At 37.7% G+C, this 23,850-nt stretch overlaps 1 protein-coding gene across 3 annotated transcripts in view; it reads left to right on the forward strand.

The window, feature by feature from the left end:
• LOC110291812 (contactin-associated protein like 5-2) overlaps nt 1–23,850 on the forward strand; it is a 684,470-nt gene that overhangs the window by 499,458 nt on the left and 161,162 nt on the right. The window lies entirely within an intron of this gene.

Consider the following 23,850-nt stretch of genomic DNA (forward strand, 5'->3'; position numbering starts at 1 on the left):
TCTTTTTTCGTGCTAGAGATTATATTTCATGTTCCCCAAGTGTCTTTTCTACCACAGCTCTCATATATCTACATTAACCAAAGAATCTGAGTGAAAATTTATGTCAGAGTTGACTATTTCTCATCACAGTAAAGAACTAAAAGTGTTGAGAAAACAGGGCTCAAAAGGCCTTATTTTTGAAGACACTTCAGTCAGTGACACATAGTAAGTATTTAAGTATTAAGTAATGTTTTTTTCCTCTTTCATGACCCCTACCTTCTCAGAAAACACTGATTTCCACACAGTAATACTGATTGAGCAAGAAAAATATGAATCTGCTGCACTCAAGATTAATTAAAGAACAGAGAAAAAAGTGCAGCTTAGTGGTAAAACATTTACCTAATTTGTATGTATTTGCTTGGGTTCATTCTCAAGCACTATAAAGTAATTAATCATTACTACTAATAAGTGCAAGGAAATATTTCTTATGGTGTTAGTTACTATTATCTCTATAGATGAACTCTCTGCAGCTGAAAACAATTATCAGAAGTAATTAATGACACAAGGGTCATGTTTTGAGATAATAAATCAGGAAAAACAAAACAGTGGGAACGGATCATAAGGCTACTTACTAAAGTATTCACAGAACTACAAGCAGGGGACAGAGAGTGTCAGCACTCTTTTGCATTCCTCCTTTGTCTTTTTCACTTACTCCAAGATTCCAGTTCTATGATAATGTCAACCACATTCAGAGTGAATCTTATCCTTCCAGTTCTCCCTGAAAATTCTCTCACAAATACACATACAAGTGAGCCTCACTAAGGCCCTTGGCATTTCCTAACCCAGTCAAATGGACAGTCATAATTAACCACTGCAACTTTACAGGGCACATAAGAGAGAGAATATGGGGAGGAACTGCTTGTAGTAAGGGGCATTTGAGGAATCATATGGAAATTTACTACATTTGAAGTTTCTTAAAATATACTCATTTATGAAAGGAACCTAAATGAAATCACTAGATCATGAGAGAGGTAATACTCCAATTAGAAATCTCTTATCACCAAGTAAAACTCCAGTGTCAGGAATAGGTTACATCTTGTTGAATTGCTAGTCAAAGGGGCCCCATAGAAACCCATAAATAACTTAGGCTATTGCCAGGTCTATTGATTGCTCTTCCATATCTGAGAACCAGCCACTTTGCTGAAGATTTCAGCTATATATCTCAATGAATATGGAGTGTTCTGGTGCCTAATTAGAGCCTTTACCTGTATTGATTAGTGTTCATGATACTGGAAGGTAGTTTGCATTCTACCAAAGGAAAAATATAAATGCCAACCCATCTACAAATCCTGTATTCTACAATGGTGACCTGCATGATACATTGACAGAATGGTGGCCTAAATGATGTAAAAGTAACCAACTATTTTCTATCAGATTTAAGACTCATTACAAGAGATGAAACTCATCCCTAATATCAACCTTGTGGCAAAGAACCTGGTATTATAAAGGCCCTGGAACTAGATGATAACTAAATACTATTTTTCTAGTAAAGGAATGGAGCAAGTAGAATGGCTTCTAAGGAGATTCTGTTGGTATATCCATAATTCAGTGTCTTACTCAGTCATTATCAGAGAAGCTTTATTCTGCAGTAGATAGGAACTAGTATAAAGAAAGACCCACAACTAGGGAGAGTGACCTTAAAATACTCAGTTCTAAATGGAATGTCTCCATTTAATCCCTCTCATCAGACCTTGGGAAACTATGCTGAAGTGGATCCAGAAAGGTTGTAAGAGCCTGTCTTAATTAGAATTTTAATGCAGTGAAGAGACACTATGGCCACAGCAACTCTTATAAAAGGCAAACATTTAACAGGCTGATTTAGAGTTCAGAGGTGTAGCTTATTGTCTTCAATGATGTGGACCTTGGCATATGCAGGCAGACACAGTTCTAAAGGAGCCAAGAGTTCTCCGTCTGTATTCACAGGCAGCAGTAAGAGGTAAACTGAGCTTCTGAAAGTCAGAGCCTACCCACATTGAAACATTTCTTCCAACTAAGTCACACCTCCTAAGTGTATCACTGCCTGAGGACCTATAGTGATTATTTTAATTCAGCCATCACGTTCCATTCTCTGTTCCCACATACACATAAGCATGTAGCCATACCATAGTGCAAAACTCATTGTCCAACATCAAAAGCCCCCATAGTCTATCACAGTATCACTGTTATTTAAAGTTCAACATTCAAAGTCTTTTCTGAGACTCATGCAATCTCTTAATTGCAATCCCCTGTAAAATCAAAATGAAAACCATACTTCCAACATACATGGCAAAAGATGTACACCCCTATTCTAAAAGGGAAGGAAGGGCAGATAATGAAGAAATACTGGACCAAAGACCAAAAACCAGCTGGGCAAATTCCAAATTGTGCATCTCTATGCATAATACCATGGTGCTTTACAGTTCTCCAACTCCTTTCAGCTTTGTCGAGTGTAATACATTTCTTTTATTTGGACGGGTTCCACCCCAAGTCTATAGCTTTTCCTGGCAGACATCCCACGCTTCTGGCATCTCAAACATCTTAGGATCTTTAAGGCAATTCAGGCTTCGCCTTCACAGATTCACATAATGGCCCCTTTGGGCCACTATTTAGGGGCTCCCCTGTCATAGGCCTGGCTTCTACTTCTTAGTCACAAGTGGAGATAACATAATCTCTATAACTCTTTTCTTACATCCTTATCTCTAAAGTCAGAGTCAAGTGATCAAAGCTGCCAAGTTCTTTAGCATTCTTGGCCTATAATATGTGCCCCTTCATTTTAATGCATTTCACCAGCTTTTTGCTTTCCATTTCCTCAGCATGTCTGTCCTGGATCTGTAGTCCTGACTGACTTTTAACTCTCGAATCTTCCTGCCTCTGCCACCTGAGTACTAGAAATAAAGGAATGCAGCACCACACAGGGCTCTTAACTTTTCTTTAATTCCATTTTACAAGATGGCTGATTAACTAAGTGGTCTCTTGCTAAGAGATCACTGCTCCCTTTATTCCACTTCCCATCAAGCTTTTCTGTAATATATTTATTTCCTTACACACAGGACTTTGCTACTTTACTCTCCCTGTTGCCCCTTCTCTTCTCATCCTGTACATTGTTTAGTTTGTGTAGTTCAGGTTGTATCTTTTTATTATTGAGCTGCACCATTGTGGCCACTAATAACCAAGCAACAAAGTTAAAGCTATGCTGTATGGAAATTGACTCTATCAAGGCTGTTAATCCATGCTTCTTAATTAAGCCTCAGGCATATTTTTATATATATATATATATATATATATATATATATATATATATATATATTTATTTATTGCATGAGGACAGGAAGCAGCCACTTTGCCAAAATTTCACAAGAATGGTCTCTTGACCATTCTTTAGCTAAAGTCAGAGTTAAAATCACCCTGAGCACCACTGTTTTCCATGGTTCTACCTTTCTGGTTTCCAGCACTTAGATGGGCAAGTAACCAAGAAACTGATCTTGGAATTATATTTTTCCAAGAGAGTCTCTCTAGGTATACAAACTGAGCCTAAAAGCAGGTTCCATTCCTTGCAGCAGGTGACAACATAAAAATGAATTCAATGTTTGGGATTCTTTTAAATTATTACCGTATTTTGCTTGTATTTTATAGATTTCAATTTTGTCTTTGTGTGTTTGTGCATTTGTACATTTCTTATGTTTTTTTAATTTTTGTTCTTGTTGTAATTATTATTGCTAGGTTGTTCATTTTGTTTCATGCTTATTTGCTTATCCTTTCTCTTTCCCTGTCTATTAGGAGAGAAAAAAAGAAGTTTTGTCGATGAAAGGGTAGAGATGTAGGAAAGGTCTGGAAGGAAATGAGGTCGGAAAAACTAATCAGAATATGGTATATAAAATAACTGTTTTGTTTAAATCACCCCAAAATAATAAAAACAATAAAATGAGCAAGTTTACCCCTTAATAATTAGCTAAGGTCTCATATTCATCACATAATGAAAATTTATTAATCTCTAAGAATTGCCAAAATATTAATAGTTGCATCAATTTTTAAAACCCACATTTAAAGAGAGCTTTCACACTAACTCCATAAACTTTGAAAGTGAAAAGAAGCTTAAAAAAAATCCCTGACAAACTCAAATACATGTTTATTCAGAGTAAATGTGCCTATTACCAAAGGGAGGAGTAGAGCCCAGCAAAGAAGTCATAGGAACAACACAAGACTCTTCCTGGAAAACCAACACCCTAGAGCTCCACATAGCATTTCTGATCTGACACACATAGTCTGGTCTCAGTGGCTTCCTTGAACCTTACTAAAAGCCTCATTCTTATATCTGAGGTCAATGCCATGTTCTGCTATCAGCTGGATATGTGATGTGGACACTTTGAGCTATAGCTTCAGTGTTTTCTTGGCACTTATATGGCTGAACCTATGGAAATACTTCTTAGGTGTACTTCTTTGAGGATACCAGGTTTGCTGTCTGTTCAAACACTTTCTAAGAGAAAGATTTCCCAATGTGTTTGTACTATTCTACTCTGGAGCTCTGAACATGAGCAGTCTGGCTTTGTCAACTTTTCTGTCATTATCAAGCAAAGTCTGTGACTTTTCACTAATGACATGTTAAAAATTGCAGATACTTTATTTTCACTTCCTTATGCTCACATTTAACTTGTTGCTTTCCCTGCCAAAGTGCACATTTTCATGTCTTTCTTTTCCCTCTCACAAGCAATCTAAACAGAGCAAATATTTCATGTGAGAAATGGTTCCCATGTTTTCTTTAAAATTCCTCAGCCAAATTCTCTACCAGAATGGAATATAAATAATGTGTAGCTGAGTCCATGACACTTCATGGGTCCATTGACTGCTGCCTGCCTTTCTGAAAGTCTTCTGATCTTCCCTGCCATCATAATAGCACTTTTAACACTGCTTATTGTAGCATAGTAGTTTTCTAGGATAGAGTCCTAATTTCTTCACACTTCCTTCAAAAACTAGCACTGGTTGTACATAGATAGGGCCAGAGCAGGTCAAAAATTGTCTAGGTTCAAGATATAGTGAATATTAAAAAAATTTAAAATTACATACAGACAGGAATTTGGAAGAGGAAACTTTTAAATTCCATTTGGGAGGACAGGAATGGATACTACACTAGATATAGTGATATGGAGACATGTGGGAAGAAGGGCAGTTATTTCAACAGGCTGTATAAATGGCCTGAGGTTAAAGTCAGTGATCAAAGGGTTATAAGACATTACAAGAAGAAGCAGCAGCATTGAAGCTAGGGGTGAGGGGAAAATACATGATATGAAAACTTTCCTAATGAGAATATATGAGATGGTATAGTGGGAGAAGGAGCCCTGTGGAATGCAGGCTGTGCCTGAGCTTTGTCATCTTCAGTGAGAGCTGGGGGCAGAGGTTCTTAGAAGCATCCCAGAAATGAGATTAGGATATTCACTGATCCAAGAGTGGCTTATGGTTGACTATAGAAGACTGTTTCATTCTGATATGGAGGAGATTATGGGAAGAGTTCTAGAGCTTCTGCAGCCAAATGTGCATGAACAGTCAACACGAGAAAATAAACATTATACTGTAGGGTTAAGGGAGAACCCGTATCCACTCTGCCACAGGTTGCTCGTGGAGGCACAACACAGGAGTTTTGACTGTGCTTACCCCACGCTGGCACGGAGCAGGTGTTTGGATATGGGAAGCCCCTGGAAACCACTCCCAGGGTGGGGGAGCACAGTTTAAGGTCCCCGGGGACTACCAGAGTTGGCTCACCGGTCCCAGGGCTTGCAGGGAAGCCAGGACCTTCTAGTTCTCAGACTCTTGGACACCCAGGTGCTGCTAGGAGTAACTGAAGAGCTGAGAATGGAGTGGGGGCGGGGGGGGGGTCCAGCTGGATCTAGCCCGGGGCCAAAGAGGAAGGGAGGAGAGCTCCAGCTGGGTCCAGTAGGGAACAGAGTCCTTGGCTTGGTGGTCATATCTGTGAGCGCTGACAGGCCTTCTTCGGGAGAATTGGTAGCCAGCTCATTAGGCAAAGGTCTGTTCCATAGTTTCCCATGGTGGATCCTGATGAAAAGAGACTGTCCATGGTTTTAAGGCATTTATGGTCATCACAGAGAGTACTGATGAGTAAAACTTCTTAGTGGAGGGCCTGAGGTTAAATGTCAGCGAGGAGTGTCTGGAAAGGGGATTTTTATTAGCTAAGTCTCCAGGTCTTTAGGTACCTCATTAATATGGAGAGCTGTCTTGCAGCTATGTGACCTGTGGTCACATCCTCTATGGAGGGGCTTGGGGCATTGCACTTACATGACTAAAGGACACAAAACTATGGATGGCTATGCCCTCATATCAGAAGCCTGGTACTCAGGAGTGTGGCAAAATACCTTCTGTCCCTTCAGGGTCACCAGGGTTTCAAGTCTGTGCTCCATCAGAAACCAGGCTGCCTTTCACAGTTCTACATAATACTACACTAATCTCTATTATACTAACAACAGATCAGTACTATCCAAAGCTCTCATTTGCCTAAACTCAGCCAAACACCACAGTAAGTTGTATATACATACTTGCATACATGGATATCATTAATGTGTATGTGTGTGAATCTGCATTACCCACGCTCAACATTGCATTCTCACAGTAAACACTAAATATGACCTCAGTGGTTCAGTTGTACAAGGGGACAAAACAGCTAAAGCCAGTTTCTCAGGTTTTCTTGACAGGCTCTGATTCTAAATAAATCTAACTCTAGGGTTATAAACATCTGTGAAGAATGAGTGACACAAAAGGTTGAAATGATGTCTCCATAGCCAAATATCCTTTTTCGTGGGATATTTCCCCCAACACAGAAGAAAACCAATCTTTGCATTATATAAAAAGCTGATTACAGATTCCTTATGTACACAAATATGTAAAATCAGTCTTAGCAACACACACACACACACACACAACATACACACACACACACACACACACACATGCACACACACACTTTTCTATACTTTCTATTTCTGTATAGGAGGCAGGTAAGCTAGGTGGATAGAAAAGGAAAATTGGTAGCAACTGGAGATCTGTACTGGCCAGAGAGTGGCACCAAAGACACACAATGGGATGACAAATTTGAAATGAGAATAACTTTTTTTTGACAATATCAGGAATGTTAAAGATTATATAGTCAAAATGAATATTGCTTGAAGTTTTACTTTTTTTTCTAAAATTCTGGCTCTTCAAAGAAGCAGCAGACAAATTTATTTCTCAAGACACATGTCAAGCTTGGTAACTGGCATAAAGTGTACATTGAAAAAAAACACAAACATTTCTTATGTCTGGAGAGATTACTCAACAGTTAGCAGTAATTCCCTAGTCTTCTGAAGACCCCACTCCATTTCCACGTATTGGCTAACAATGGTCTGTAACTCTAGTTTTAGGGATCTGACACAATCTTCGGAGATCTGTGGGCATTCAACATGCATGTGATGCATATTTATGTAGACAAAACACTCAAAAACATAATATATGAAAATGTAAAAAAATTCTTGAGTTTGAAAAACGTGGGAATTTATAGAAACTGTTGTAGAAAAGTATGAGTCTCAATCTGTGGTTTCTACTCTACCTGGATAAAATACACACAGCCTTTAGATTTACAGAAAGCCATAATTAGCATAAGTACTGGACAAATTTCTATTGTCTATGCTGTTATGTCTATTTCCCAATCAAAATCCCATTATATAATTTGCCATGTTTTGTCTGCACTGCTTTTAACTCCAATAGGCAATCCACATGGCCATTATTTTATGATTCATCTAAGCCATTGCAGTTTTATTTCACTTTACACCTTCCCTTTACTCTTGTTGTTATCTGATCCCAAGTTTAGGAACCCTAAACCCCACCTCTATCTCTTCTTCCCAGCTATTGGCTATTGGCATCTTTATTCACAAATCAGAAATAACTTGGGGACAAAATCACACAGTGTCTCTGGGCTCTACATGCAGACTCTCTCATCTGTGGGAGAATCAGGTCTTGAGGCCTATACTTACCATTACAATACATAGGAACAAAATAAAACTTGGTAAGAAACTTGTTTGAAAAATAATAAATAGCATCTCTTAAATTGACAAGAAAACTCAATACTCAAACAAATAGCTTAAAATATATTGAAGACTTAAAATAATATTCCATGTGTCAAATAAACCAATTTTCTATCTAATCTGGGCTATGTCTTCTCCACTAGTATATAGAATAACACAATAGAACTTCTCCTGAATGTTGTAGTTACTTATGATTTTGGTTTGGAAAACACATAGACAAGTAACTCAAGGAGGAAAGATTTTGTTTGGCTTACAATTCTAGGTCACAATCCATCATTTAGGAAAGTTGGCAGGAACACAAGACAGGAGATGAGGCAGGAACCATGGAGTAACACTTCTTGCTATCTGTCTCATAGACTCATACTTATCTAGCTGTTTTATGTATTCCAGGACCACCTGCCTAGGAATGCTACTTATACTAGGTTGAGACTCTTAAATAAATTAATAATTAATGACCACACTCCAACACAGATATGCCCAAAAGACATTCTAATCTAGGAAATTGCTCAACTGAAACTCTTCTTCTGGTCAGTAGGTTATGCCACGTTGACAAAGTTAATGTGGGACACTTTTACAGAAGACAGAATTCTGAAATGCTTCAGCACTGGTGGTACATATCAGTTCTGATGTAAGATTCAGAGAATGAGAAAGGTTAATGTTATCATGTTCCTGGAAGATGAAAAACATAAAATAATTGGTGTTAAATCTAAAGGACAACCTGCACGAAGGAAAACAAAATGGGCAGATAGAAAAAAAAAGTGTTAGAAAACTGAGATGGAAATAACAATGGCAGAAATCATGTGTTCTAGGAAGTGCTCCCCACTATTTCCCATTGAAGACTGCTTCCCATCCCTTCCCTTCCTCTCATCCTTACTCTGCCTGTTCCCTAATCAGAATCTTGAATGTTCTAGCCATCTATCTCCAGCAATTCTAGATGGTATTACTTAAAATTGTAAAGCACACTAAGAATATACAAGAAACCTCTAGGAAACTAAAAGTTGTTTCTAATCCTAGAACTCTATTTTAGATCACCATGATAGCATGTCAATATGTATATCTTGGATTTTAGGTGAAATAACATATGTGATCCATGTCAAAATCAGGTTCACTTTTTAGGTTTTAGAATTTTTGTTTTTGTTGTTGTTTACTTATGTTAATTACAATAAAAAATAGGACATTTGCATTTGAGTAATTGGTTTTTTCCTTTACTAGAAATGAAAAAGTAACTTTCAAAATTATTTTTATTTGTTCATTGAGGCTAGGCATGCATATGTTTGGCATGCATATGTATAAACATGTCTTCATATGCAAATAAAGATTTATAGCTCAAAAATGATACACTGAGACTATGGAGATGGCTTTGTGTATGGCACATGCTTGCTGTGCCAGAGTAAGGATTTAAGATTGGCTCCTCAGTACCCAGAGAAGGCTGGACTCAGCAGTGTACATCTGTAATCCCAGTGTTTCTTCAGCAAGACAGAATGTTGAGCAGAGAGGATTTCCAATGATTCCTGGGTTGCCTTATCTGGTATACTTAGTGGTAAACAGCTAAAGGGTCTTGTCCCAAGCAAAGTTTTAAATCAGGGACTGAAACCCATTTTTCCTGGACCAGAAAATTTAATGGGTCACTCTTGTGCTCATTCACAGTTAGACCCTACACACACACACACACACACACACACACACACACACACAGGGAGGGAGAGAGAGAGAGAAGAGAGAGAGAAAGCGAGAAAGAGAAGAGAAAGAGGAAGAGGTAGAGAAAAAGAGGAAGAGAAAAAGAGGAAGAGGAAGAGAGAGAAGAGAAAGGCAGAGACAGAAAGACAGACTGGCAATGAGAATGAGACAATGAGACAGAGAGTAGAAAAATACTTAATTATTTGAGTCAGTCATCCTACTTAATACAAGTGGGATTGTGTTGCCTGTGCATCTTGTCCATATGTTTGCATATTTGTGAATTGCAGAAAACTACAGTATGGATTCCTGAGGACATATATACCCTCATGATCAGAAACTTGTAACAAAACAGTCAGTGGTAACAACCTAGACCAATAAGATCTTCCCATAATCATGAACATGGCAGCAAGCTTTCCACTCTGAGTACATTTTAGCATGTATCTAAGCCTCCCCCTGTGGCCTGTCTGCTGCTGCCTATATCAGTTCTAGGGTCTATATTGATCTGTTCAGTTTTTTAAAAAGATGCTCCAAGATTGTGTGAGGTATAGCAAAGAAGCAAAGAGCATCTGAGACTCTTCCAGGTATAGTACAAGGAGGACCCCTTTTCCACAGGAGCATATCCCTAGCCCTCAACCTTAATCTTCAAACCTTAGCATGTAAGAATTTTTTTCCTAGCATATGCAGTTATAACATACTTTAATTTATAAACTTGGTACAATAAGCTGTCATGAGCTGTAAACTATAAGGACAATTATGGCTACTAAGTGACTGTTTGGCTGCTCCAGTGTTGTCTTGACACAGGATCAATTATCCTGCCAGGTGAAACCCCTTGATATATGATCATTCCTTTCAAAGTCACATAGAAATTCAAATGTATGAATTACTTGTTGCTAGAGTTATCCATTTTAAAATGTGCAAATGCCTTGGGATTTCTATTGCTGTTACAAAACACCATGACCAAAAAGTATGTTGAGAGGAAAGGTTTTATTCAGCATACACTTCTACATTGCTGTTCATCACCAAAGAAAATCAGAACAGGAAATCTTCAAGTTGGGATGCTAGAGGCAGGGGATGGTGCAGAGACAATGAAGGGGTGTAACTTACTGACTTGTTCTCCATGGTTTGCTCAACCTGCTCTCTTACAGACTCTAGAACAACCAGCCTACAGAAGGCAACACTCAATAAGGGGTAGGGCCTTCCCTGTTGATAACTAACTGAAAAAAAAATGCCTTACAGCTGAATATTATAGAAGGATTTCCTCAACTGAAGACACTTTCTCTCTGATGACAACCTACTGTGTTTGGGAAGGTCTGGGTAAAATATTACAGCCTAAATAGAATATTAAGGTCTAGTTAAGTTGTTAAGGCTTAGGTCCCTCTTACCTAGCTAGCCTGCCATTATAAGGAAACTTTCCCATATGTTTCTGCTGATTATAGGAAATTTTTCTAATGCCAAATTGATTACATATTCTGTTATTTTTTATGCCCTTGGAAACCAATCATAATAAAACTTCTTTGTATAGTTACCCACAATAAGGTTGGACCCAAACCAACCACCCAGCAGCACTTCCTGTACCTATGCATAAGCTCTTATGGTATATGATATAATAAGGTATGTTAGGGTGTACCCCACCTCCACCAATATAAGACACTATTTGGAATAAGACTTCCATTTTGAGTAGTAGTCAAGTAAAGTTTAAGTTTTCAAGATGTCCATGGGAGCTGACATCCTACTTACCAGAAAGAACATGTGCATGGATATCCGATACTCTGGCTTGTAAGACAAGATGTAAATGTTAGACAAAGCAAGTCGCCTGTCACAGTTGAATGCTCCAACCAACAGGAGCAGGATAAGTGTATAACAAAGACAAGTTCCTAAGAAAATCTCCCTATCTATAAATCCTGATTAGTAAAATAACTTGGCAAATAGGTTGGTAAATTTCAGGCATAAAAAGCCCTTCAGCATCTTAACTTGGGTCATTGTTCACCTCCTGAGCATTAATTCTGTCCTTGATCAATTAGTTTTGGGGTGTGGTATTCAATAAGCCATCTCTAGTTGACTGGTTTGTGTAGCAGTTTCCAGGCCCCAATAGTATCAAGTTAATACAAAGCCAGTCATAAGGGCAAGTTAGAGTTATTAAGGATAACATAGAATTTAGAGGGTTTAAGAGGACCGACTAATATATTTTATTATTAGAATGCAGTATTTGCGAAGAAATGAAGGGAGATATCTGTATAATTAGGGGAAGTTGTCTGGTGTTATGAAGTGCTTTAAATATCATTGTAGCTTGGGAAAATTAATCTGAAGAATTGGAAATAAATGGGTTTGGCTGATGGTGATTAGAATACTACTCTGTAAGGTTAACGGAGAACATTGTGGTGTTGATGGATGAAAATATATAAAGTTTCCCTCCTTCTTGGTGATGCTTGCTCTGTGCTGCCACAGAGAACACCTTAATTTCACTTTTGATCTCCCAATGTCATATTTCTTATATCTACAACTGGATAGTCATGTCTATAGTGTCTTAGAGATATCATGTCTTTCACAGCTGGCAGATGAGGTTTTTGGCTTGTGGGCTTCAATGGTTTCATGTTAGCAATCTGGGTCACTCCTGTGTCCTGGTGGAATTTCAGTCGAGGTAAGCATATGAGGCACCTCTAATCATACATCAGTAGCCTCTGACCTTTGTTACGTTAGTACTATCATGCTTTGCGCAATGCTAATTTTATTTCTAATCTTCAGCTATGCTTGAGTACACAGTTTAACTAGGGGTTAAGAGTTATGATTCTAATTAAGAGGATGGAACAGTTCTACTCCATTACCATCAAAAGTGCATGGAAAGCACTCCCAGAGGATTCATTCTTTAAGCAGCAGCCATTTCCATGTCTAGTCTTGTTCCTCACTTTTCTTCTAACACCACTTAATGAAAATTTAATACTAAAAATGGCTCCAATGTTTATAAGAGATCAAGGGTGATAATTGTTTCTGCTTATCTCTTTATCATCCAACAAGGAAGACATGCTAAGCACAGTATCCTTAAGACAGTTCACTGTAGAGGCCAAAAAGATGAGAAATTATCAAGAAATGTATGCAGCAGAAAAAAATACAATGTCACTCATCAAATGATAAAATGTGAACTTATCCTCATACTAAACTTGAGAGGTTATTCTGTAGAAAGTCATTTCTATAAAGGTTATATATGAATGACAGTGTGATGGACTAGGGAAGTCTCTGGCCTTTTAGCACTTACTAGCCTCAATGTGGCTTCAGTTTAGAGTCCAAGCCTGAGAAAGAATTCACTTTGCATTTTTACCTGGGGACACTGCAAGAGAAAGGCAATGTTAAAGGAGCTGAGATGTTAAGTAGCAAATTTAGAGGTTTAGTGGCAACTGGTTAACAAGACATATTGAGAGCCACATAGAAAACAGATTATATTGAATTACTAAAAGAAAGTAAGAAAGGGGTGAGTGTTCTTTATTGTTCTCCTATGGAATCTCCAGAGGTTTTCAGTTTGCATGCTTTGAGTTTCCTTTTAATGAATAAACAAATTGAACTCAAGCTTCCATTTCTAAATTTTTAATGATAATAAGCACCTCATAATCACAAGAACAGAGAGGGATTGTGGGTAAAGAGATGTAAAGGGATGGCTTAACCATTCTTCTTATACAATATTTTTGCAGAGAACCAAACTTTGTTTCCAAGCACCCATATCAGGAGATACTCACAAGATACTGACACTAAGAGAATCATGAACATATTCCTGCATGTATGCATGCATGTACAAGGGTAAAATGCATATACACATTATATCTTAAAAAGAAAATACATTTTAATAAAGAAATTATAGAAAGAAAAAATGTAAGGAGGAAATTCAGAACAAGAAAGGAATAAGGTAGGGAGAATGGGAGGGATAAGGAATGGAGAGAAGGAAGGAATGAAGGAAGGCAAGAAAAAGGAAGGGAGGGATGGAGGGAGAGGGGAAGGAGGAAGGAAGTATACTACAACAACCCACTCTCACCAATGGGCAGATCCTGGAAACAGAAACTAAACAGAGACACATGTACACTAACAGAAGTTATGAAACAAGTAGATTTAATAGATATCTACAGAACAATTTATCCTAAAACAAAAGGATATACCTTCTTCTCAGCACCTCATGGTACCTCCTCCAAAGTTGACCATATAATTGGTCACGAACAGGCCTCAAAAGATACAAAAATATTGAAATTATCCCATGCATCCTATCAGATCACCATGGACTAAGGCTGATCTTCAAAAGCCGCATAAATAATAGAAAGCCAACATTCACGTGGAAACTGAACAACACTCTACTCAATGATTCCTTGGTCAAGGAAGAAATAAAGAAAGATATTAAAGACTTTTTAGAGTTTAATGAAAATGAAGCCACAACATACCAAAACTTATGGGACACAATGAAAGCAGTCCTAAAAGGAAAACTCATAGCCCTGAGTACCTCTAAATAGAAACTAGTGAGAGCATACACTAGCAGCATGACAGCACAACTAGAAGCTCTAGAACTAAAGGAAGCAAATTCACCCTAGAAGAGTAGACAGCAGGAAATAATGATACTTAGGGCTGAAATCAACCAAGTGGAAACAAAAAGAACTATTCAAAGAATCAACCAAACCAGGAGCTGTTTCTTAGAGAAAATCAATAAGATAGATAAACTTTAGCCAGACAAACTAGAGGACACAGGGACAGTATCCTAATTAACAAAATCAAAAATGAAAAAGGAGACATAACAACAGAACCGGAGAAAATCCAAAACATCATTAGATCCTACTAAAAAAGGCTATATTCAACAAAACTGGAAAACTTGGATGAAATGGACAATTTCCTAGACAGACTCCAGGTACCAAAGTTAAATAAGGATCAGATTAATGATCTAAGCAGTCCCATTTCCTCTAAAAAAATAGAAGCAGTTCTTAATCATCTCCCAACCCCCCCCCCCCAAAAAAAAAAACAGGACCAGAAGGTTTTAGTGCAGAGTTCTATCAGACCTTCAAAGAAGACTTAATTCCAACTCTCCTCAAACTATTCCACAAAACAGAAACAGAAAGTACTGTATCTAATTCATTATATGGAGCCACAATTACTTAGATACCTAAACCATACAAAAATCCAACAAAGAAAGAGAACCTCAGACCAATTTCCCTCATGAATATTGATGCAGAAATACTCAATAAGATTCTAGCAAACTTAATTCCAGAAAACATCAAAATGATCACCCATCATAACCAAGTAGGCTTCATTCCAGGGATACAGGGATGGTTTAATATACAGAAATCCATCAACATAATCCACTATATAAACAAATTCAAAGACAAAATCACATGATCATCTTGTTAGATGCTGAGAAAGCATTTGACAAAATCCAACAGCTCTTCATGATAAAAATCATGGAAAGATCAGGAATTCAAGGCCCATACCTAAACAAAATCAAAGCAATATACAGAAAACCAGTAGCCAACATCAAACTAAATGGAAAGAAACTTGAAGCAATCCTACTAAAATCAGGGACTAGACAAGGCTGCCCACTTTCTCCCTACCTATTCACTATAGTACTTGAAGTCCTAGCCAGAGCAATTCTAAAACAAAAAGAGATCAAGGGGATACAAATTGAAAAGGAAGAAGTCAAAATATCACTTTTTGCAGATGATATGATAGTATATATAAGTGACCCTAAAAATTACACTGGAGAACTCCTAAACCTGATAAACAGCTTCAATGCAGTAGCCAGATATAAAATTAACTCAAACAAATCAGTGACCTTTCTCTACACAAAAGATAAACAGGATGAGAAAAAAATTAGGAAAACAACACCCTTCACAAATAGTCACAAATAATATAAAATACCTTGGTGTGACTCTAACTAAGGAAGTGAAAGATCTGTATGATAAGAACTTCAAGTCTCTGAAGAAAGAAATTAAAGAAGATCTCAGAAGATGGAAAGATCTCCCACGCTAATGGATTGGCAGGATTAATATAGTCAAAAAGTCTGTCCTGCAAAAAGCAATCTACAGATTCAATGCAATCCCCATCAAAATTCCAACTCAATTCTTCACAGAGTTAGAAAGGGCAATTTGCAAATTCATCTGGAATAACAAAAAACCTAGGATAGCAGAAAGTATTCTAAACAATAAAAGAACCTCTGGTGGAATCACCATGCCTGACCTCAAGCTGTACTACAGAGTAATTGTTATAAAAACTGCATGGTACTGTTACAGTGACATACAGGTAGATCAATGAAATAGAATTGAAGACCCAGAAATGAACCCACACAACTATGGTCACTTTATCTTTGACAAGGTGAGTAAAACCATCCAGTGGAAAAAAAGACAGCATTTTCAACTCAAGGCCCATTCTCTGCAAAAATATTGTATAAGAAGAATTGTTAAGCCATCTCTTTACATCTCTTTACCCACAATCCCTCTCTGTGCTTGTGAGCGGTCCATAAACTTAGAATTCACAAGATACAATTTGCAAAACACAGGGAAATCAAGAAGAAGGAAGACCAATGCGAGGATACTTCATTCCTCCTTAGAATAGGGAACAATATACTCATGGAAGGAGTTACAGAGATAAAGTTTGGAGCTGAGATGAAAGAATACACCATCCAGAGACTGCCCCACTGGGGGATCCATCCCATAATCAACCACCAAATGCAGACACTATTGCATATGCCAGCAAGATTTTGCTAACAGGACCCTGATATAGCTTTCTCATATGAGGCTATGTCAGTGCCTACAAATACAGAAGTGGATGTTCATATTCATCTATTTGACAGAACACACAGGGTCCCAAATGGAGGCGCTAAAGAAAGTACCCAAGGAGCTGAAGGGGTCTGCAACCCTTTAGGTGGAACTACAATATGAACTAACCAGTATCCCCAGATCTTGTGTCTCTAGCTGCATATGTAGTAGAAGATGGCCTAGTTGTCCATTATTGGGAAGAAAGGCCCCTTAGTCTTACAATCTTTATATGCCCCAGTACAGGGGAATGCCAGGGCCAAGAAATGGGAGTGGGTGGGTAAGGGAGCAGGGCAGGGGGAGGGTATAGGGAACTTTTTGGGATAGCATTTGAAATGTAAGTGAAGAAAATATCTAATAAAAATTGAAAAAAAAGATTTTATAGTCCATTTAAAATGATAAACATTTCTTGGCTCACCACTCTCTCACTCTCTAATCCCCTTTCCTGATTGTCCTTCAGCTTGGACTTTCAAAAAATTTCTTTACTGCTCTTGTGTATTCATAAGAGTTCTGCCTGTGACTGACCTGTTTCATTCCCCTTGACTACAGCAGAGCCTGGAGGCAGAGGGTTCCAAGCACAACTGGGCAGCATGTGTCTCTGCCTCTCTTGAGATCCTGATTAATCCTGTGTGCATAAACAGATCTGTGTGCCTTTTCTTATCTGTCCTTGACATCTACTCTTACTGAATCACAGATATAATTGTTGGCATTCATTATCATGTAATATTTAGAATGGTCCCATTCTCTCATGATGATAACTGTAACTAGAGAAACACCATTCTGAGATTTTATAGGATATTCTAAAGCTAAAAATAAATGTTTCAGATGAAAGAATTCAATTTTTATGTCAAAATTTTTTGTATTAGAACATGCAGTATTAGTTAGGAGTTAATTGATTTTATGTCAAAATGAAGGTCGTTTGCAAACACAGTTTCCTTATCAATATGATGCCAATGTTGTGAGAATTAAAGGGAACCATCCCTGGGGTGATGATACAACTCAGTATTAGAACTCTTGCCTAACAGACCTGTATTTCATCCCCAATACCCCAAACCAAATGATTTAAAGAAAACTACTAATGAGTTGCTGTTAGCAAAATGAACTCTTGTGCTTCATTTATTCTCCAAGATGGCTTAGCATACATTATTATATCTTGTACAAGTACCCAGGTTGCTAAGTATTCTTATTACTGACGGTCTTATCCACATCCTGAATCCAGAAGTGATAATGTGTCCTCTATCTACTTGTATGATTTTTTTCTTTATGATCATTTTTTTTATTTTAATGTTTATTTTCAAATGAGAAGACATTTGAATTTTCTGTTTGGCATTTCAGTGACATTGGACTTGGTGATTGCAGAGTTGTAATCTCTTGGAAATTGGATTTCTTATGTTTTTCTGTTTGAACATATCTTTTGGTTGTATAAACCGTTTTTCTTTACAAGCAACTTGCACTCAATGGCCCAGTTCATGGAACTACTCAGAAAAGACATTTTAACAATAATAGCACCAACCAATTAAGATACAGGCATACAAGGAAAATAGATTTAAGCTAACATAAGTCATCAATGACAATAAAACCAAAATAAATGGCAAAAATAATTTCAAGTAATTCAGATTAAAAGTCTTTTGAATAAATGTAAAAACATTCAATGAATAAAGCATATTGCAAATGAGAAGACATAGTGTTTGCATGATCAGCCTTAACAAATCTCACCTTCACACTGTGAGCTTATTGTACCATCCATGACTTATTGCTTGAGTGTAGGAAACAGAAAATTCTAACATCTGTTTGGTTCTATGTCCTCTGCTTAGGAGTGAAGATATGGGGAGAAGAGTGTGTTTGATTCTTTGTCTTACACTCTTTCAGAAATCTTGATTTCTCTTTACAGCATCTACATTGGGTGGTTTACAAACTCCTTGTAACTTCAGCTCCAGGAGACCTAATACCTTTTGTACTCTGCAAGCTGGCAACTGCATACATGTGCATAGATACACACAGACATATAAAATTAAAACAAAAATAATTACTTAATTACTTATCAGAAAAGTATTCCATTCCCCTGTTGATAGGGTTACAGGTGGCTGTATGCTGCCTGACATGACTAGTGGGAACCAAACTCCAGCAATAATTGCTCTTAACTTCTAGACAATCCCTCCAGTCCTAGTAAAAATTATTGTTATAAAAGAAAGGATAAAACAAAACAAGCTGGCAAACAAGTAAATAAACAAACCTAGTGCTGTGTTCCCCCACCTCCTGAAGAACACCCAAAGTAAGAAATTGTTTTATCTATTATCATCCCCCACCTCCTATCCTCACCCCTATCCTGCCATATCACTAAACACCCCTTGGCATGTTACAGGTACTCAGTGCATGTTGATGAATTAATGAATTATAAGTGCTGTTCTTCCAGAATCTCAAACTTGTCATTTGTTAAATCATAGTTGTAAATGTTTGGTTTCTCTTTTAGTGGTATGCATCCTGTGCTTTTTACAAATGCATTTCAGCAGAATGGAAAGGAAGGGAACATCAGCTCCACTCACATGCTCTGCACTAGAGGGATGCATACATAGAACCATGTCATAGAAGACTGCAGGCTGAATTCAGAGTCATTACCTTAAATGGAGTAAGGTGGATTCAGAGAAACTTCATCCTCTCATGAATAGAACATATATTTAAATTTATATACACACACACAGATTTTTAAATGCAGAGAAACTTCATCCTCTCATGAATAGAACATATATTCAAATTTATATACACACAGATTTATAAATGCATGCTGTGGTGTGTGTGTGTGTGTGTGTGTGTGTATGAATGTTTTTGTATCTGTGATATAAAACTAGAAACATAATAGTCAGACGGAAGGAAAAGATCTTAAGGGTAGTAAATGGAATAATGGAATGCATGGTACATAAGAGCAAAAGAGGGGGCTGATTGGCAAGAAGTGATGAGTTTGGTTTCTGAAGCTCAGGTGAAGATAGAAGAAGTGAAATAGCTTCACAAAATTGTCCTTTGCTCATGGACACACCAATAATAAATAAGTAAACTTAAAATGTAGATTAGGATGATCCAGAAAGACAGAAATCAGCCATAGAGTTGAAGGGGACTAAGGGGGAAGCAGTAGAGGTATGGGTTAGAACTAATATTGTAAGACACGTACATATATGCAAATACTATGAAGAAACTTTTCAGTTCATAAAAAGACAAAAATCTGTCAGGAATACTAATGGCACAGAAGTTCAAGCCAACTCCCAGGTGTAAAGTAACTTCAATGCATGCAAGATAAACATACTTAGTAAGTAGGCAGAACTGAGAAAAAAATCCAGCTGCCTGGATGCACACCCAGAGGTTTTTCTTAATATAAATAGATCCTAGTGTCATCTGTTTCTACTCCTATTGGAAACAGTAACCACAGTCTTCTCATTCACTTCTTTGCATTGTGAGGCACTTAAGTTTATGTAGGTATAACAGGAGCATCCCTGTGGGGAGTAAGGGGATTGTCCTCATCTGTCTCCATATTGTAGAAAGGAAACAGAAGCTCTCGAATTTCCCCACTAATACATCATGAGAAATGACTGTGCAGATGTAACCATGGTTTCTGGATAATGGTGCTGTTATTACTTGGGTCTTAATTCAGGGTGACTGAACATTCCAAGGTCTCCAGAGAATACCACCACAGACAAATGGTTAGTAATAAAGACAGGGGCAGTTTAATAAAACTAAGAAAGACACTTCCAAGAAAGCTAGTGAACTGGGGAAAGACATGCTAGACTGGTCATAGGTCATTTACTTAGCAGCTGCCTCTCCCACATTTGCATACAGTGAGTTTTTCTTGGGCATTTTCTGTTTGATAAACTGGGGCAGGAAGGGTAAAATGTTCTTGGTCAATAGGCTTCTCCCATGTGTTAATCTTAATGCTGTCCTCTCCAATCTTTATTCTCTTTCTCTCTCTACCACAGAACCAGGTTTCATTACTTGTTCTGTGGAGGTCAAAGCAGGGTGACTTTCTTGGTTAATCTCTTTGTGATTGTGGTTTTATCTCAAGTGGCATCATGCTGGTCTAACTCTTTACATCTCTCTCTCTCTCTCTCTCTCTCTCTCTGCCTCAACCTGGTTTTTTTTTGTTTGTTTTTTGTTTTGTTTTGTTTTGTTTTTTTACTTAGTAGACATGTTTTTGAAGCTTGTGGATACAGACATTGTGATTTTATCTTAGAATATGGGCATTTAGGAAAGAAATGAAAGAGAGAGATAGTGAGAGAGAGAGAAGGAAAGAAAGATAGATTCAGAGTCTTTTAAGAGCATCTTAGTAAAGTTTTCATGTAGATAAAAGCTGATCAGACCCCAGAATCCATGCAGATAACATATGTATATTATTAGCCCTCCCACATCAATTGAAGTTAGGTTCTTCTTATCCTCAGGGCTTTGCTCCAGAGACCTATAATGTCTCTTTGGGTCACACTTCCTATGTTTGCCTTCCCTAATCTTAAGATACCTCCAGAAACACAGTATCTAGGCAATTTAGATTATGCCTGTGTCATCCTCACTTTCTAAGGGGATGTCTGTGCTGTACACTGGATAGCACAACGGGACCTTAGTGTACCGAGACATAGTCTGGAAAGCACCATCACAAAATGGCATTCCAAATGCTTTCCTCTCTTAGTTCTGTGCTTGCTGAGTCTAAAGTATCTGTCCTTCAGGCCACTTACTGGCAACTGTTTGTCCTTGTGTTTGTATATAGTCTCCAAGGCAATGAATTTCATGAGGTACCTATGATTAGAAGTAGAAATAGGAGCTGATATTTTAAAAAGGAAAATCATTCCCAAGAATAATCTAATGGACAGGGGAAAGAAATAAAAAAAAAATATCTAGCCATGAAAGCATGGACACCTGTAAGACATTTCAAGGCCCACCTCTCCCATTTGTATTTGGCGAGTCTCTCAACTTCTAGCATGATGTGATCCTTAGATGCAGCTCAGGCAAGGAAGACATCTAGTAGCCCTGTTCAAATTGCCTTCTTTCATAGGCTAATATCAATATTTTCATTTCCAGTCCCCACTCTACTACCACAAATATTTTGTTTAGAAACCACCTATCCTAAGTGGTATATTATAACTGCTTACTAGGTTCTTGCACTAGGTTCACTGATGTTCCTCTTAATGCTGCCATTTAATAATCTACAGACATACCTACACTAATCCTATGTTTTCTGTATTCCAAACAATGTTTATCCTTGGAACTCACTGATAGTCTTTGTTTTATTTGTTCGTTTGTTTACTTATTTTTAATGCCTATACCTAGGCTCTTAGGAACTGCATCAGGGTAAGCACAGATAATTGACAGCAAGTGCTTCCTGAGGTATCTTTAATTGCCCTTTCCCAAGGTGGCCCATTCACAAAGGTATACCATTGATCATCATACACTTTCTGAATCATTGTTAGCCTCCTCTCTGGCTGTACATTTCCCCCAGGTCAGGCAGAGAGAAGGATATGATGTTATGTCTTTCAAAATCTTTTCTGGGAGGTTCTCATTTTTACTTTTGAGAGCAGCTTAGAAATCCCAGGGCATTTTTGGAGCTTTTTAAAGTCTCTCTCATAGTCTGTTTCTCTAAGATTTCATACTGAACTTCTTGTTAAGCTCTAGTTTGCTGCAATTGAAATCATAACCATCAGCAGGTAAGTAGATGCCAGAAGGGTGCTAAAGTCCTAAAGTCACCACGATCCCCCCAGATTCCCAACCCCATTGGTGCCCGAGTTAAATTAAATTGCCCTTATACAATGTGAGTAGATATTTGCCATGAAAATATGAGCATAAAGAGGAACATCAGGGAAATATGAGATTAGAAAAAAATGTCAACAGTACATTTATCACAGTACTTTGCAGGAAGCACTGGAGTCCTGGAGTATTTCATTGCCTTCTCATTTCTGGCTAAGGGCAGATTAAGCAACAGGTATAATGGAGGATGTACCAAAGGCACCGTAGTCTAATTACCTTCACTCAGACTCAGCCACTTGCTGCAGCTTGTCCTGTGTTTTTGTTTGTTTTTGAGATAGAAAAAAAAATTGACTAGCCCTTTTTCTTGAATTTCAGAAATAACTTTCTTTAATTACTTGAGTTTTGTTTGGGAGATTTCTTTTTCACCATTTTGTGGAATGAAGTGATAGTTCACTATTTTACCCCCTGGACTCAAGTAATCCCCTTGTCTCAGCCTTCACAGCCAATAGAATGCCAGACTCTCACCACTGTACCTGCCTGTGCTGGGACTTTTGATATTTGCAGTTCTGAGTATTGAACAATAAGTAAAAACTGCCTAAAAGAACAGCATCTCCCACTGACACTTCTGCAAGGCATCTGGTTGTTTGGAACTTCAATATTTGTTACAGGATAAAATGCAGTATTCAATCATAATTTATAATTTACCTCTTGTTACCCTCAGCCTCCTGAAACCACTTTTTGACCAGCTCAATAGTTGGGACAGACATTTGTATAACTAACAGATTAAGAGGTCACTAGCTTCAATCAACTGAAAAACTAAGAATGTAATGTAATGTAAGAGAGAATTCTCTCTCTTGCTGAATCCATTTTAACTGACGGTTCTACCAGTATATTTAGAAATTAAATTGATTTATAATATTGATGTGTGTGTGTGTGTGTGTGCTAAAAAAAAACTCAGGGTCTTACAAATTCTAGACAAATCTATCATTAAACTACCTCCTCAGCTGTGATACTGTTACTGGCAGGGATTCTTGAGAGTTTCCTGTATGAGATTCTTTGTGTCTGAAACAATAAATTGCTTAATTCATGGGATGTTAATAGTGAAGATATGTACCTATTAGAACTGACTAGGAAGACATGAAAAACAATCCACAGTGTGAGAATGGGCCCAGGCAAGTTGTAGAGTTTTCCTAACTATACTTTAGGGTTTAGGGCTTTCAGATTATTGGGAAAAAAAAAGGAGAAAAGGAAGGAAAGAAGGAAGGAAGGAAGGAAGGAAGGAAGGAAGGAAAGAAAGAAAGAAAGAAAGAAAGAAAGAAAGAAAGAAAGAAAGAAAGAANAAGAAAGAAAGAAAGAAAGAAAGAAAGAAAGAAAGAAAGAAAGAAAGAAAGATGAAAGATAGAAAAGAAAGAGAGGAATGAAAGAAAAGAAGGAAGGAAGGAAGGAAGGAAGGAAGGAAGGAAGGAAGGAAAGAAGGGAGGAAGGGAGGGAGGAAGGAAGGAAGAAAACATGACTGCTCCCCCTAGGAATGATGGAGAAGGTTTCTTATAGATATGTGGGAGAGCAGAGCCAGAAGCAGGAGCCTCTACAAGTCCACAGTGAGTATG

Source organism: Mus caroli, chromosome 1, assembly GCF_900094665.2.
Source record: "Mus caroli chromosome 1, CAROLI_EIJ_v1.1, whole genome shotgun sequence".
NCBI classification, from domain to species: domain Eukaryota; kingdom Metazoa; phylum Chordata; class Mammalia; order Rodentia; family Muridae; genus Mus; species Mus caroli.